We start from the raw sequence: 14,705 nt of genomic DNA on the forward strand, positions 1-14,705 counted from the left end.
ATTCCACAACACTGACTGTGTCTGAGTTGTCACAGTTTCCTGTTTCTTCCCTTACTGTGCAACTCTAACTGAACTTTTGTACAGGTTTCCTATGGAAGGTTCCAAAGTATTTTCATATGGCAACTGATCAGATGTTTCCCGCTCCAATGGTTCTCCTTAATTTGGGGATCCATTGCTCTATTCTGCTGTGATGTTATCAAAATTAGATTTTCTACACCTAATCCTTCACTTTCCAAGTAATCGATAACCTCAGTTTCTATTTCTTTAACTTCTCCATTACTAATCCTCTTTTCTACTTTTCCTCTGTTTTCTTTGATTTTGTATTGTAAAATTTTCCATATCGGGATGCCTTTGCCTGTATTTTGCTTCAAATATCTTTAGTGCTGCTCTTTTTTGTATTGATTAGTTTTGCTTTCTCCTTTGCATAAATATTGCACCATATTAAATCTCTTTCTCTTTCCCATGTCTATATTTCTTCTTCAGATGTCTCCTGCCCCTCCTGTTTCTCCTTAGTTGGGGGCTTTGTTATTCCATTATGCTGTGATATAACCTGTTTTAGTCTTTATACACTAAATTCTTCACTTTGCAGGCACTCCATAACTTCAGCTTCTATTTTTTTTAACTTCTGCTTTACTAATCTTTCTGTTCTACATTCCGTCTTTGTGATCTTATTTTTTTGTCTTGTGAAGTGTTCTATATTTGGACACCTTTGCCTGCATTTCTCTTCAAATATCTTTAGGGCTGATTTTTTTTTTGTATTGATTAATTTGGCTTTTTCCTTTGCATAAATATTACTCCATATCAGATCTCTCTTTCTTTCTTTCTGTCCTATGTCCATATTTCTTTTTATATCTTTCAAAAATCTCTAGATTTTGTGATTTATATTTTCGCACTTCCTCAGTTACTTCTTTTTACAAATGGCCCAAGGTTTATTGGTCTCTATGTTTTTCATAAATCTGTTGATTAATGAACACAAATTTTTATTTGAAGCTTCTGATAGTTTTTCTTGTGCAAGTATTTTTCTTTCCTCTAATTTCTCTATTAATCTTTTTGTGTATCTTTCTACAATGAAGGGTTTCTGAAGTTAGGTCAGTTTGCCATTCAACAGCTCTGAAGACATTCCTTTCTGAAACAAAGGGCCTTTGAATAGCATATGTCTCACTACATACAAGTTTGGAACTGACTGCATTCTGCGAATAAGGGCTTCTAAGGTCATGTTTGTCACAGTGATCACCAGCTCAAAAATTATTGCTATCTGCAACAAAGGGTCTCTGAAGTCAGGTAAGTTGTGCTACACACCAGCATAATTTCTGCAACCAAGGGCCTCTGAGGCTGTGTAACTTGCAATGATCACCAGTTCTAAATTGACTGCTATCTGTAACAAAGGATCTCGGAGGTCAGGTAAGTCTTGCTACACACCAGCATAATTTCAGCAAGCAAGGACCACTGAGATCACGTATGTTGTGATGCTCACCAGCTCTAAACTGATTCCTTTCTGCAACAAAGAACCTCTGAGGTCAGGTAATTCTGGCTATGCACCAGTCCTACATTGAGTGCTTTCCATAATGAAGGGCCTTTGTGGTCAGGTAAATCCTCCAATGCACAGGCTCTAAATGGATTGTTTTCTCCAATGAATGGCCTCTGAGATTTAAGTTCAGCTATGAACCACTCTAAATTAAATTACTTCCAGCACTGAAGGGCCTCTGAGGTCAGGTAAGTCCTACTATGATCTGTTTCTAAACTGACTGATTTATGCAAAGGAGGGCCTTTGAGGACAGGCAAGTCCCACCCTGCATCGGCTCTAAAGTGATTTCTTTCTGCATTAAGTGGCACTGAAGTCACATAAGTCTCACTACACTTTAGTGATAAACTAATCGATTTTCAGAATGAAGGACTTCTGAGTTCAGTTAAGTCCCACTGCGCACCAGCTCTAAACTGCATTTGGTTTCCATAACATAGGGCCTGTAAGGTCAGGTAAATTCTGCTATTCACATGCCCTGAACTGACTGCTTTCTTCAACCAAGGACCTCTGAGGTCAGGTAAGTACTAGTACGAACCAGCTTTGAAATAATTAATTTCTGCAACCAAGGGCCTCTGAATTCATATAAAATCACAGAACTCACCAACTGTCAAGGGATTGTTTTCTGCAAAAAAAAAAAAGGGGATCAGAGATCAGGTAAGTCTCACTACCTACCAACTCTAAACCAATTGCTTTCTGCAACTAAGGGCTTCTAAAATTTGGGAAGTCCCACTACACACCAGCTCTACACTGATTGCTTTCCATAACGAAGGACCTCTGAGTTCAGGTAAGTCTGATACACAATATCCCTAAATAGATTGCTTTCTGCAATGAAGGGCATCTGAGGCCAGGTAAATCCCACTACACTCTAGCTCTAAACTAACTGTTTTCCTCAACAAGGGGCCTATGTGGTTAGGAAGTCCTGCTACACAACACTCCAAAATTATTTGTTTCTGCAGCCAAGGGCATCTGAAGTCAAGTACGTCATGATGGTCTCTGGCTGCAAACTGATTGCTGTCTGCAAGAGAGGGCCTTTGAGGTCAAGAAAGTCACTCTGATGGCCAGTGCTAAACTAATTGCTTTGTGGATCAAAGGCTTTCTGAGGTCAGATAAGTCCCTCTAAAAACTGCAATAAACTAATTGCTCTCAACAATGAAACATCTCTAAGGCCAGGTAAGTCCCACTACGCACCAGCTCTAAACTGGTTCTTTTCCACAATGAAGGGTCAATGAGGTCAGATATGTTACCACTATATACCACCTCTAAACTGTTTGCTAGTCTCCAGGTCTAAACTGATTGCTTTCTACAAGAAAAGGCATCTGAGGTCACATAATTCCTGCTAGGCATCAACTTGGAACTTATTGCTTTCTGCAGCAGAGTCTCTCTATGGTCACATAAATCCACCTTTGTACCAGCTCTGAACTGATTGCTTTCTGCAACAGAGGCCCCCTGAGGTCACATAAGTCTGCCTATGCATCTAATCTAAACTGATTGCATTTTGTGAATATAACCTCTGAGGTCGGGTAAGTGCTACTACGCACCTGTTCTAAAATTAATGTTTTCTGTAACCAAGGCCCTCTGTGAACAGGTAAGATGGTCTATATACCTTATTGAAAATGAATACTTTTTGGATCATAGGGCCTTTATGTCAGTTAAGTCCCACTCTGCACCAATTTGGAAGTGAATTATTTCTGCAACGAAGGGCCTCTGAGGTCAGTTAAGTCCCTCAATACAAAAGCTCTAAACTGACTGCATTCCATAACAAAGGGCATCTAAGTTCATATAAGTCTAGTTAACAAGTATCACTAAATAGATTGCTTAACACAATGAAGGGCCTCTGAGGTCAGGTATGTCCTGCTACTGTCCAGCTCCAAACTGCCTTAACCATTGAAGGGCTTCTGAGATTAGACAGATCTCACTGTGCAATAACTCTAAACTGATTTCTTTTTGAAACAAAGGACCACTGAGGTAAGGGAAGTGCTGCTACAGAACAGCTCCAAACTGATTTGTTTCTGCAATGAATGACCCCCTTTAGTCAGTTAAGGTGTCATGCCCTGTAGCTCTAAATGGATTCCTTTCTGCAACATAAGGCCTCTGAGGTCAGGTAAGTCCTGCTATGCACCAGTTCTACACTGATTAATTTCTACCAAAAATGGCCTATAAGGTCAAGTAAGTTACTCTAATCGCCAACTATAAACTCATTGCTTTCATCAACAAAGGACCTCTGATGCTAACCAAGTCCCATACACACCTGCTCTAAAGTAATTGCTTTTGCCAATGAAATGCCTGTGAGTTCAGGTAAGTTCTGCCACTTACCAGCTCTAAACTGTTTTGCTTTCTGCAACCAAGGGTTTGTAAAGTGAATTAAGTCCCACTACACAGTAGCTCTAAACTGAATGTTATCACCAATGAAGGGCCTCTGAGGTCAAGTAAGTTTCATAATGAACCAGATGTAAACCAATTGCTTTCTGCAACCAAGGGCCTCAGAGCAAGTAAGACAATCTACACATCAGGTAAGAACTGACTGCTTTTTGCAACAATGGCCTCTCAGGTCACATAAGTCCATCTACTCCATAGCTTGGAACTGATTGCTTTCTGCAACAAAGGTTCATAAGTTCATAGGCGTGTACTAGGCTAATGGCCCTGGAGCCTTCACAAGGCTAGACCCAAAAAAGAAAGTGCCCTGGCATCGTAACACCCGACATTAGTTCCCAGTGCCCCTATCCAGTAGAGTCACTGAAGTGATCCCTGGGGTGAATTTCCTGTTACCCATCCAGTCATCGACATTTCTCTTGAAGAGGGCCAGGGAGGTGCTTTGCTTTACATGTATAGGAAGACTATTTCAGAGCATGAGCAGTCTCTGGGTGATGAATCTATCCCTCCAGCATGTTCTGTTGATTGCGGTAATAAGGTTGAGTGCTCTGGAGCGTGTGGTGCAGAGGGACCACTAATATCATGTATTGTTCTCTAACATCATGGAAGTCAACTATGCATCAGCTCTAAACTAATTGCTTTCTGTATCCAAGGACGTCTGAGGTCAGGTAAAAGATTGCATTCTGCATCCAAGGTCCTCTGTGATCAGACCCTTTATGCACCAGCTTGGAAATTAATGCTTCTTCGATCAAAGAGTCTCTGAAGTCTGTACATCCCATTGCTTATAGGTTCATATATTTTTACAAGGGTAACAACCACAAGGGCCTTTTTAAGCCTAGCCATGCATCCCAAATCTCTGACAAGTTCTGATATCCTTGATAAGTGTAAGCATGGGCCTGGCAAATGAACCATTTACAGGTTATCTGTGTCCATTAGAAACATAGGTGCCAAACCAGGGATGAATTTCTGGTTTCCCATCCAATTGTCCAAGTTGCACTTGAATTGGGTTAGGGAGGAACTCTGCTTCACATGGAAGGGGAGTCTGTTCCATAGATGGGGTAGTCCCTGGAATATATACCTATCGCTCCAGCAGGTTCTATTTATTTATTTATTTGACATTTGTTGACTGGGATAGTCCAACTGGGTCAGAGCCCTTTTTCAGTGGAGGCCCAGGGAGAAAAGCTCTGAAGTACAATAGATAAATAGAAGATTACAAATTACAGTAAATGTGCAATACAATGAGATTGATTGTCAAATGCATTTACAATAATGTAGGCAGGAGAGAATTAATCACTATATTTATTAGTAACAGATCGTTATAGAAGTGACGTACTCAAGGGATAATATAAAGTTCTTAGAGTATCAACGGTTAGAACAGCCAGTTAGTAAGATTATGTGGGGGGTGGAGTTAGAAGGCGTAGGTTTTAAGAATTGATGTGTGATGTTAGGACCATAACATAGTAGAGGTCCGGGTATGAAAGGTGTGGTAGCCTGTCGAGAGTCAGGAAATTGTCTTCTTACTGACAGGAGGTAGTTAGGAGAAAAATGGCCTGAAGTAAAAAGACAGGAATTGGATGTTAGGAGGAATGTGAGGAAGAAGGAGTTAGCATGGTGTAGAGAGGAAATGATATGTGTATTGGGAAGAAGAAGATGAGGGAGAAGAGTAGTGACCCAGATTAGAACTGGGTTAAGGGGAGGAGATTATAGGGGCATATCTTTAGGTGTATTAGGTATTGTTTGAGTGAGTTCTTAAATTTGTAGGTCTGGGGTAAGCTTCTTAGAGTCAAGGGAAGATTGTTCCATAGGATGTCAGGAGAGTAGCTATATAAATTCTGTCCTGCAGATTTGTTAAGTTTGTCAATTTGCCGCAGGCATTGATCAGAGCTCCTAAGAGATCAGGCGGGGGTATATAGTGGAACTAGTGAGGAAATACTTGGCTAGGAAGAGGGTTTATGGATGATGGATTGGAATATGAGGAGTTGGATAAGTTTGAGTTGGTTTGTAAACTGAAGCCAGTTAAGTGACTTGAGGGCCAGACAGTGGTGAGATTTGGATGGCAAGTTAGCAGCAAATCTGGCAACTTTGTTATAGGTAGATTCAAGTTTGGAAAGTAGAGTAGACTGGAGATTAGTAAAGATTTGGGAGGTATAGAAGGCATTGGGAAGGAGGTAGGCATTTGGTAGTGTTATTCTAGATTTGCGGGTGAGGAATTTTTTGTTTCTGTAAAGGAGACCAAGCTTTTGATGTTTTTTTTTAATGCAGTGATGAATGTGAAGATCAAATTTCAGTGGGTCATCTATGATTACTCAGAGGAGCTTAGTTTGGCTTTCAAGAGCTATTATGCTGAAGGGATGGTGAAAGAAGATTTAAGATGGTAGAGGGGTTTTGGGAGAAAGAGTAGACGTTTTGTTGCTTTTGGGGTTAAATACGAGCTGGTGTCTTGTTAGCCAGGTTTCTTTGAGGTTGAATGATGTTTGTGTGAGGGTTAGTAGATATGCTGGGTTATCAGCTATGGATATAATGGTTGAGTCATCAGTGACTATGAGGGATGACTGGGGACAGGATTTGTGGAGTTCATTAGTAAAGATGTTAAAAAGGAGGTGTCCAGGGATGGAGCCCTGTGGGACATCTGTTTTGGTGGGGAGAAAGGGGGAGAGAGTAGATAGCCATTTGACAGATTGATGCCGATCTGAGGGGTAGCTGCTAAACCAGTATATAGTTGCTTTGGAAAGGTGAAGTTGAGAGAGTTTTGAGAGGAGGATAGGGTGTAAGTCAGTGTCAAAGGCTTTGGACAGATCTAAGAATAGGCAGGATATGAGTTTACTGTTATCTCTGGCTAAGGAAATGGTGTTGGTAAACAAGAGCAGTGGAAGTGCTGTGGTGTGGGCGAAAGCAGTGCTGAGTAGGGGTGATCAGGTTACCTTTTAAGAGGTGGGCCATGATTTGTTTGTGTACACAGTGTTCCAGAATTTTGGAGAGGGGAGAAAGTATAGAAATTGGTCGAAAGTTTGAGAGTTCTGAGAAATTGCTGCCTTTGTGTATGGGTATTGTACAGAATATTTTCCATAGATTTGGAACAGCTGATTCAGTGATAAAACTGTTAATTAGGGTTGAAACTGGATATGATGTAGCAGTTAGTTTTAGGAAGATAGATGGCAGGTTGTCTGCTGATGGGGAGCAGAGTTTGAGCTTGCGGAGGAATTTTTTAATGTAGCTTGTAGGAACAAGTTTTAGAGAGAAGGGGGGAGTTATCTTGAGGGGGTTGTAAGTGGTGAGGGATGGGGAGGGAGAGAAGACTACATAAGTTTACTTATGGTGTCAGTGAGATAGGAATTAAAGATGATTACAGTTTCAAGGGGTGAGTTGTTGGGGCAGGGGTTGGGTGTAGATGGATTTCCTGGGTGGAGGATTTGGTTGATAGTGTTCCAAAACTTTTTAGGGTTTCTGGATTGTGTGGTCTAGGGTTGATGGTAGAAATTCTTTTTATCATAATTAATGTAATTTTTAGTGAGATTTCGGAGTTCCCTATAGGTTTGAAAGTGGGAGGGAGATTTAGTCTTGGACCAAAGTTTCCAAGCAGAGTCTCTTTCTTGAAAAAGTGTCCGAGTTGAGTACGTGAGCCAGGGAGAGTTGAGGGATTTGACTGTAACAGTATGTGGAGGGGCAAGGGAGTGGAGTATGTTAAGTAAGGTGGAGTTAAAGTATGAAATGGCATCGTCAAGAGGCAAAGTAAAGAGGGTAGACCAGTCTATTTCAGAGAGAGAGTTAATGAATGTATCAGGGTTGAAGATGGACAGTTTCCAGCATTCTTTGAATTTGTGGTGTTTGGGAATGTGGGGGGAAGAGTCAGAGGGTATGTGTTGGGCAATGATCGCTGATAGAGACAGGTAACGTTTCAGTTTGAAGATAGAGGTTGGGACTGGCTACAAGAATCCAGTCAGTGATGGAACTGGAATTGGTGGATTTGTTGTGGAATGTGGGAGGGGAGATGAGTTGGGTGAAACCATAAAGGTTAATGCTGGTGGTAGGAGTGTTAGTGGTAAGGGTAAGCCAACTGATATTAACGTCACCCAGTATAATGGTCTCATTGGCAATATGGTCAGATAACCAATTGAGAATCTGTTCTAGTAAGGGTATGTTATCACCTGGTGGTATGTAGATGGCAACTACTGATATGGTTTTGTGAATATTGGGTTTAAAATTGGTTATTAGGTGTTCAGCTGGGTGGAAGGAGGGAGAAGGGTTTGGTGGGTGGTTTAGGGTTAGAAAGTTAGAACATAGAAAAGCAACACCACCATCACTGTTATGGGGTCTATCTAGGTGAAGAATTATCCTGGGGGAGGAATCCTTTGTCTGTGTTGTGAGGTTTAAGTCAGGTCTCTGACAGAATAGGTATGGTAGGGGAGTATTGAGCTATTCAAGTGTGAAATTATGTTATCTTATTTAGGATACTGTGAATGTTGATAAAGTAGAAAAAGAGATGTTTGGGAGGAGGGTTAGGAGTGTTCACAGGAGTTTGTGGAGTAGTGGAAGGGGCAGTTTGCATGATTGGTGGGCCAGGGTTTGGGTGACTGTCACTGGAGATTAGGAGAGTGTTAAATGAGTGAGGGAGAAGAGATATAAATGGATAGGGGGTGATGAATTTTTGTTTTATTCTGATGGGCAGGTGAATTGTGGGAGGCAGTTCGTGTTTGTGGAGATTGAATTCAGAGGATTAAAATAGTGAGTGTGCTATAGGAAAGGGGTAATGTGTGCGCTAGAGTGTGTAGAGTAGTAAGAGGAAGTTGGACAGCTAAGGTGCAGGATTAGATGAGTGTGGAAAGAGGTTAAGTTACAGGTCATAGCAGAAGGAAGGAAATGATGAGGGGGAAAACTGAGGAGGAGGGAGAAGTATAGGGCATGGTGGTAGGTGTGATGTTAAGAGAGAGTAGAAATAATAGAGTTACGGAGATGGAAGCCGCAGTGGTGCAGCGGTTAGTGTTGTCGCCTCATAGCAAGAGGTTCTCCCGTTCGATTATCGGCTGGAGCGCCTTCTGTGTGGAGTCTGCATGTCCTCCCTACGGTCGAGTGATGTTAAAGACATGCAGGTAGGTGCGAGCGTGAATGGGCGTGCCTTCATTGAAGGTTGGGCATCAGGCTGGAAACTCAGCACCGTAAAATCCAGTGCCAATCATGAGCGGACCGGAGTTCCGCTGTGGTGACCCCTAAACGGGAAAAGCCGAAAAACACTTTTTACGGAGATGGAATGAAGGGGAGGGTGTATGCTTACAAGTAAGTGGGTTGGGGAATTGGAGAGTAAGACTGGAAGTTATTTAGTAGGTGTGCAGGGGGAAGAGTTGGGAGGGAGGTGTAATGCTAGGTCAGGGTTATGGGAAGTAGGTGAGTAGAAGTGGGAGGGGAAGTTTCTGATAGGGCAGAGTATGCAGGAAATGAGGGGTAGAAGGTGGTGGGGATGTAGTGGTTAGCTATAAAGGAAATTGATGTGGGGGTGGGTAGGAATGGGGGTATGGTAGGGAAATGGACCAAGGTTAAGCGTAGCGAGGGCGAACAGCGCAGGTTGAGCCAGGATACAACAAGCAGCAAGGTATAAGAAAAACAATGTGTAGTTCAGCAGAGAAAGCTGAAAAGCTGTTGCAATGTACTGAAGAGGAAAGTGAGAAGGTGAGCGTGAGAGCAGGCTGGTTCAGTAAAAGAGGGCAAGTTTATGAGGTGAGAACAAGTCTGTGGGAGTGAGGAAGCATACTGGGAGTTAGGAGGACCAGGAGGTGAAGTCAGTAGAGATAGGAAATAACTGAGTGGAGAAACAGTAAGAAAAGCTGGTGAGGTCACTGGGATATCTTGGCAGGGGCGGTGGTCTGGTATGGGGTTGTGCAGGTGGCCTTACAAAAAATACAAAGTACAGCACTGAATAATTATATACTACATGTACTTTACTCAAGGTAGAAGAGAATGCAGCTGAAGCTTTCAGGTTATGCTGAGGTTGTTTTAGCTGGTGGAAGGTGGGGGGAGGTAGCTTGCATTTGCAGTAGTGAACAGACCAGGCTTAAAACCAAGAAAAAAAGGAAGAAGGCAAATATGAGGAAATGAGAGATACAGATACAGAGGAGTAGTGTTTTAGCACTTGAAGAGTGCATTGAATGGCTGGTTAGGGAAGGAAGAAAAGAAAGAAAAAGTGGGGGAGGTTAGTCAGAAATAGTTGGTGTATAGCAGGAGTAGAAAGGGATTAACTAGTTAAATGAATAAGGCATACCTTCCATTCAAGGCAGTAAAGCTCTAGAACAATATCCACTATATATTAATGTAGCAAACACATTATAGTACTGAACACAACCAGTACGGTAACATTTCAGGCACTTCTGCAGCACAGATGTGAAATATGTATGCCACTTATAATTCAATTAAAAAGAGTTTCAGCTCTTAATTATATAACAGTCACGTGTCAAGACAAATAAAGCAAAGAAATACCAGCTGTTAAAGTGAATGGGCAAGTGCAATCTTACAACACTGTTGTATACTTGCAGTACATGAGATTAACAATAACAATGGAATTTACAATAAATTATGCAGAATGTTAGGCAGCAAACATTTCCTTTTGGGGGGAGCAAGGCAACTGCAACTGCTGTACTAATGCAACAAAGCAACTTCAAATATGTATAGCTAGTCAGGATAACTAAGATACATACACAATGTACTGAATAAAGGTAGAGCAGGGATTGTCAAAGCTACTAACAGGTAAAACTAGGCTGGTAGAGTAGAATAAATAATCATTAAGCAGAAGAGAAGTGATGCAGTGATTGAACATACATTAAATGCTACTGCTGTTGTGATAATGATCCTGTCAGTCAAAGGAAGCACCAGGCGCGTGCAAATGCACACTGTGCTAGCTATGTAACTAGGCAGATGTAGCTCAGGGAGCCTAAGCAACAGGAACAGTTCTAACTACATTAAGTAGTGCAGTATCCAGCAGTGAACACATAAACAAAGATAACAGGTACAAGTCAATATATTAATCAAATAACTAGGCAGATGTAGCTCAGGGAGCCTAAGCAACAGGAACAGTTCCAACTACCTTAAGTAGTGCAATATTCAGCAGTGAACACATTAACAGAGATAACAGGTGTAAATCAATATACCTTAGGTAGAGAAAAATTCTGCATTTAATTCCCAAAAAACACAAACAGAGTATGTTGTTTGCTCAGATACAGCAATTGCACACCACCGGGAACCAGATCTCTCCATAAAGTGGCCTATAGTGAGGAAAGATGGCACGGGACGCTAAGGTAAGGGATTTGAATCCCGCAAAGAAGTATAGGTAAGGAGGAGCTGAATGATACGAGAGTTGCTTTGTGCGGATATTATGCAAGGAATGGCAGTTTGTATGTTGAGCCAGGATACAGCAAGCAGCAAGGTATAAGAAAATACAATGTGTAGTTCAGCAGAGAAATCTGAAAAAGCTGTTGCAGTGTACTGGAGAAGAGAGTGAAAAGGTGAGTGTGAGAGCAGGCTGATTCAGTAGATCAGGGCAAGTTTATGAGGTGAGAACAAGTCTGTGGGAGTGAGGCAGCAGACTGGGAGTTAGGAGGATTGGGAGGTGAAGTCAGTAGAGATAGGAAAATAACTGAGCGGAGAAACAGTAAGAGAAGCTGGTGAGATCACTGGGGTATCTTGGGGGGGTAGAGGTCTGGTACGGGGGTGTGCAGTGTGCAGGTGGTCTTACAAAGAACAAAAATTACAGCAGAGAATAATTATATACTGCAAGTACTTCACTCAAGGTAGAAGAGTGTGGAGCTGAAGCTTTCAAGTTATGCTGAGGTTGTTTTAGCTGGTGGAAGGTGGGGTGAGGTAGCTTCCATTCACAGTAGCGAACAGGCCAGGCTTACAACCTTAGGTAGAGCAAAATCCTGCATTTAATTCCCAAAAAACACAAATAGAGCATGTTGTTTGCTTGGATATGACAATCACACACCACCGGGAACCAGACCTGTCAGCGAAGGGGCCCATAGTTAGGAAAGAATTTATATCACAGGCAAGGGTTAAGTCTTAGAACTGGTAATTCAGGTGCTGTTTATTTTGTGGATATGCAATTGGTCCATCAAAGTGGGGTCTGACAATGCTCTGTATGCCAGGCATAGATCTCCTCTCAAAAGCCTGTAGGAGACACAATACAGGGATAGGGCCTTGGGTGGTTTGCATAGGACAGATTACTTATGCCCTGTATTCTTTTAGTGAGGAACCTCTGTGGACGTTCCAGTTGTTGGATATGCCTGGTTAGGTATATACCAAAGGGGGCACTATACTCAATGATAGGTCTGATGAATGCCGAATACAGAGGAACAATGACTTCCTTGGACTAAGATGCCATACCTTTGTTTATATGTTGTGTAACATAGAATGATTTCCTCTCCACTGTAGACATGTGATGATCAAAGGCTAGATTACTATCTATGCGTGTCCCTAAGTTCCTGACCACTGGGTCAACTCTAAGGGGTGTGTTGTCAATATGACAGTTACCAGGGATGGATGACTTCCCAAAGGATACTATTATGCATTTCTTGGCATTTAGTTTTAGTCCATGACTCTGATACCAGTTGTTTGTCTGTGTCAGCCCTTCCTGGAGAACATTTTTGTTAGTGTGAGATTCAATGACAGCTCCTAATTTGCAAGCATCTGCAAATTCAGTCAACTTGAGACCACTGACATTGGCCTTGACTTCTGAGAAGTAAATGCCAAAAGGGAGCAGTCCAAGAACTGATCCCTGAGGGACTCCACTTGTGACTGGCCGCTTTGTAGAGGTGGACTCCCCAATTCTAACTTCCTGGGTTCCTGTCTGTGAGCTAGTTGGCTATCCACAGGGTGACAATACTGGTTTGTACCTAACCTCTTGAGTTTGTCAACAATGCCCAAGTGGGGTATTGTGTCAAATAACTTGGCCAGGTCAAGGTAGGCAGTGTGAACGATTTTTCCCTCATCCATCATTTTGGTGACCCTCTCAAAGAAGTCCACCAGGTTAAGTAGACATGATCTGCCCTTGATGAAACCAAACTGGGTTGGGTCCAGTGTCTGTAGGTTTACTATATCTCTATTGATCATCTCCATGATAATTCTTTACATATAAGGCTAGTGAGACTTATGTGTCTGTAGTTTCCAAGGTTTGTAGATGGCCCACCTTTGTGCAGAGGGATGATTGTTGCCTTTCTCCATTCATGAGGCATGAAGCCTGTTTGGAGGCTACAGTTAAATAGTAATTCCAGAGGTCCTGATAGGATATGTTTCATGCTATTTAGAAGGCATCCTGGCATATTGTCTGGGCCCATTGATGCAGTGTTCTTGGTCTTAGAGAGAACATTAAGGACCTGTTCCCTAGTGATAGTAGGGGGAGTTATATTTGATGATTTTTCCTGAAGGAAAGTTGAGGGGGAGGGAGGAGTAAAGTTGGAGCTGAATTTATCAGCCAGGAAGTTTGCTATATCTTCTGGCTCAGTACAGGTGGCTCCATTTACAATGAGCTCTGCACACAATTGTGTATTGCCTTTGAGGTTGCAGACATAGCTAAAGAGTATTTTGTGGTTGTCCTTGGCCTGGGAGGCCAAACTTACCTCAAATTTGGCTTTGGTCAACTTTATTTGTTCTCCGAGTTGTTTGTTTAGTTTGATGAGACTGCTTTTATCCTGCTGGGTGTTGCATCTCCTAATTTTTTGCCACAATTTTCTTCCTCCTGTCATATAGCTGATTGATTTTGTGATTCCGCCTGGGTGGCTTGTTTTTTGAGTTAGTTCTGTACTTCTTCCTCGTGGGTATAGCTACCTCTATACAGCTATTAATATGATTGCACAGGGTTTCTGTGAACACTTCTGTATAGGCAGAAGTGTTCACAGGGTTTATGGGGGCTTGACATTTTGCCAGCTTCTCACTTAATAGCAGGAGGTTAGCTGTAGAATAGTTCCTGAATATTCCAGGTTTTACTTTTACTTCAAAGGAGACCATTTTGTGGTCTGACCTTACCAGGGGAAAGCATTACAATAGGAGATGTGTGGCAGTCTCCCATATTAGTGGATCCAGTATGGTTGCATTCCTGGTTGGTATACTGACTATCTGGTCCAGGGATTTTGTGTTTACAAAATCCAGGAATCTCTGTGCCTGTGCTTTTGGTGTTGTATAGGATTCCCACTTAACAGTGGGGTAATTAAAGTCACCTATGAATATGGTATTGGGTTGGATGGTTATTGTTTCTAATAAGTTTAAATACATGGTATGGGTTTCCTGGGTCATAGAGGGGGACCTATAGCTTGCAAGGAAGTGGTACTTGATTTTATCTATGGTGATTTGAACATGGAGCAGCTCAAGTGCATTGTCCTGTTTGACCAGCCTTGAAGTATATTTATTTTTGATGTAAACAGAGACGCCTCCACATTTAGTCCCTGCCTGTGAAGTAGCTGGCCTAAATGTGTTGAAGGCATTATAACCTTGCACTGTTGGTATGCTCTCCATGGATTTAAACCATGTCTCAGTGATTGCACAGACATCAGCATTCTCTAGGGTAAAGAGAGCTTCAAGGGAGTGGAGTTTTTTATTTAGACTCCTAACACTGAGCAGTAATACCTTTAGATTTTTTTGGTTTTGATTGATTTGCTATGTACAAAGTACTTTCAGTTTGGCATTACCTAAAAAGGCACTATGGGGAAGACAATGTTTAAGCTAATATTCGAAGGCCTAGAGGGGAGAGGTGCAGACCATCCCTGGCAAAGCAATGTGGTCTGTTGACCATCTCCTTCCATGCTGACAAATATTGCACCCTCTTATAGGTTCATAAGTT

General features: G+C 42.0%; 1 protein-coding gene across 1 annotated transcript in view; it reads left to right on the plus strand.

Moving 5' to 3' along the window:
- Nucleotides 1-14,705, plus strand: part of CENPS (centromere protein S) — a 769,124-nt gene that overhangs the window by 119,435 nt on the left and 634,984 nt on the right. The window lies entirely within an intron of this gene.

This window comes from Protopterus annectens, chromosome 2.part1 (assembly GCF_019279795.1).
Source record: "Protopterus annectens isolate FY-2018-M chromosome 2.part1, PAN1.0, whole genome shotgun sequence".
Taxonomy (NCBI): Eukaryota; Metazoa; Chordata; order Ceratodontiformes; family Protopteridae; genus Protopterus; species Protopterus annectens.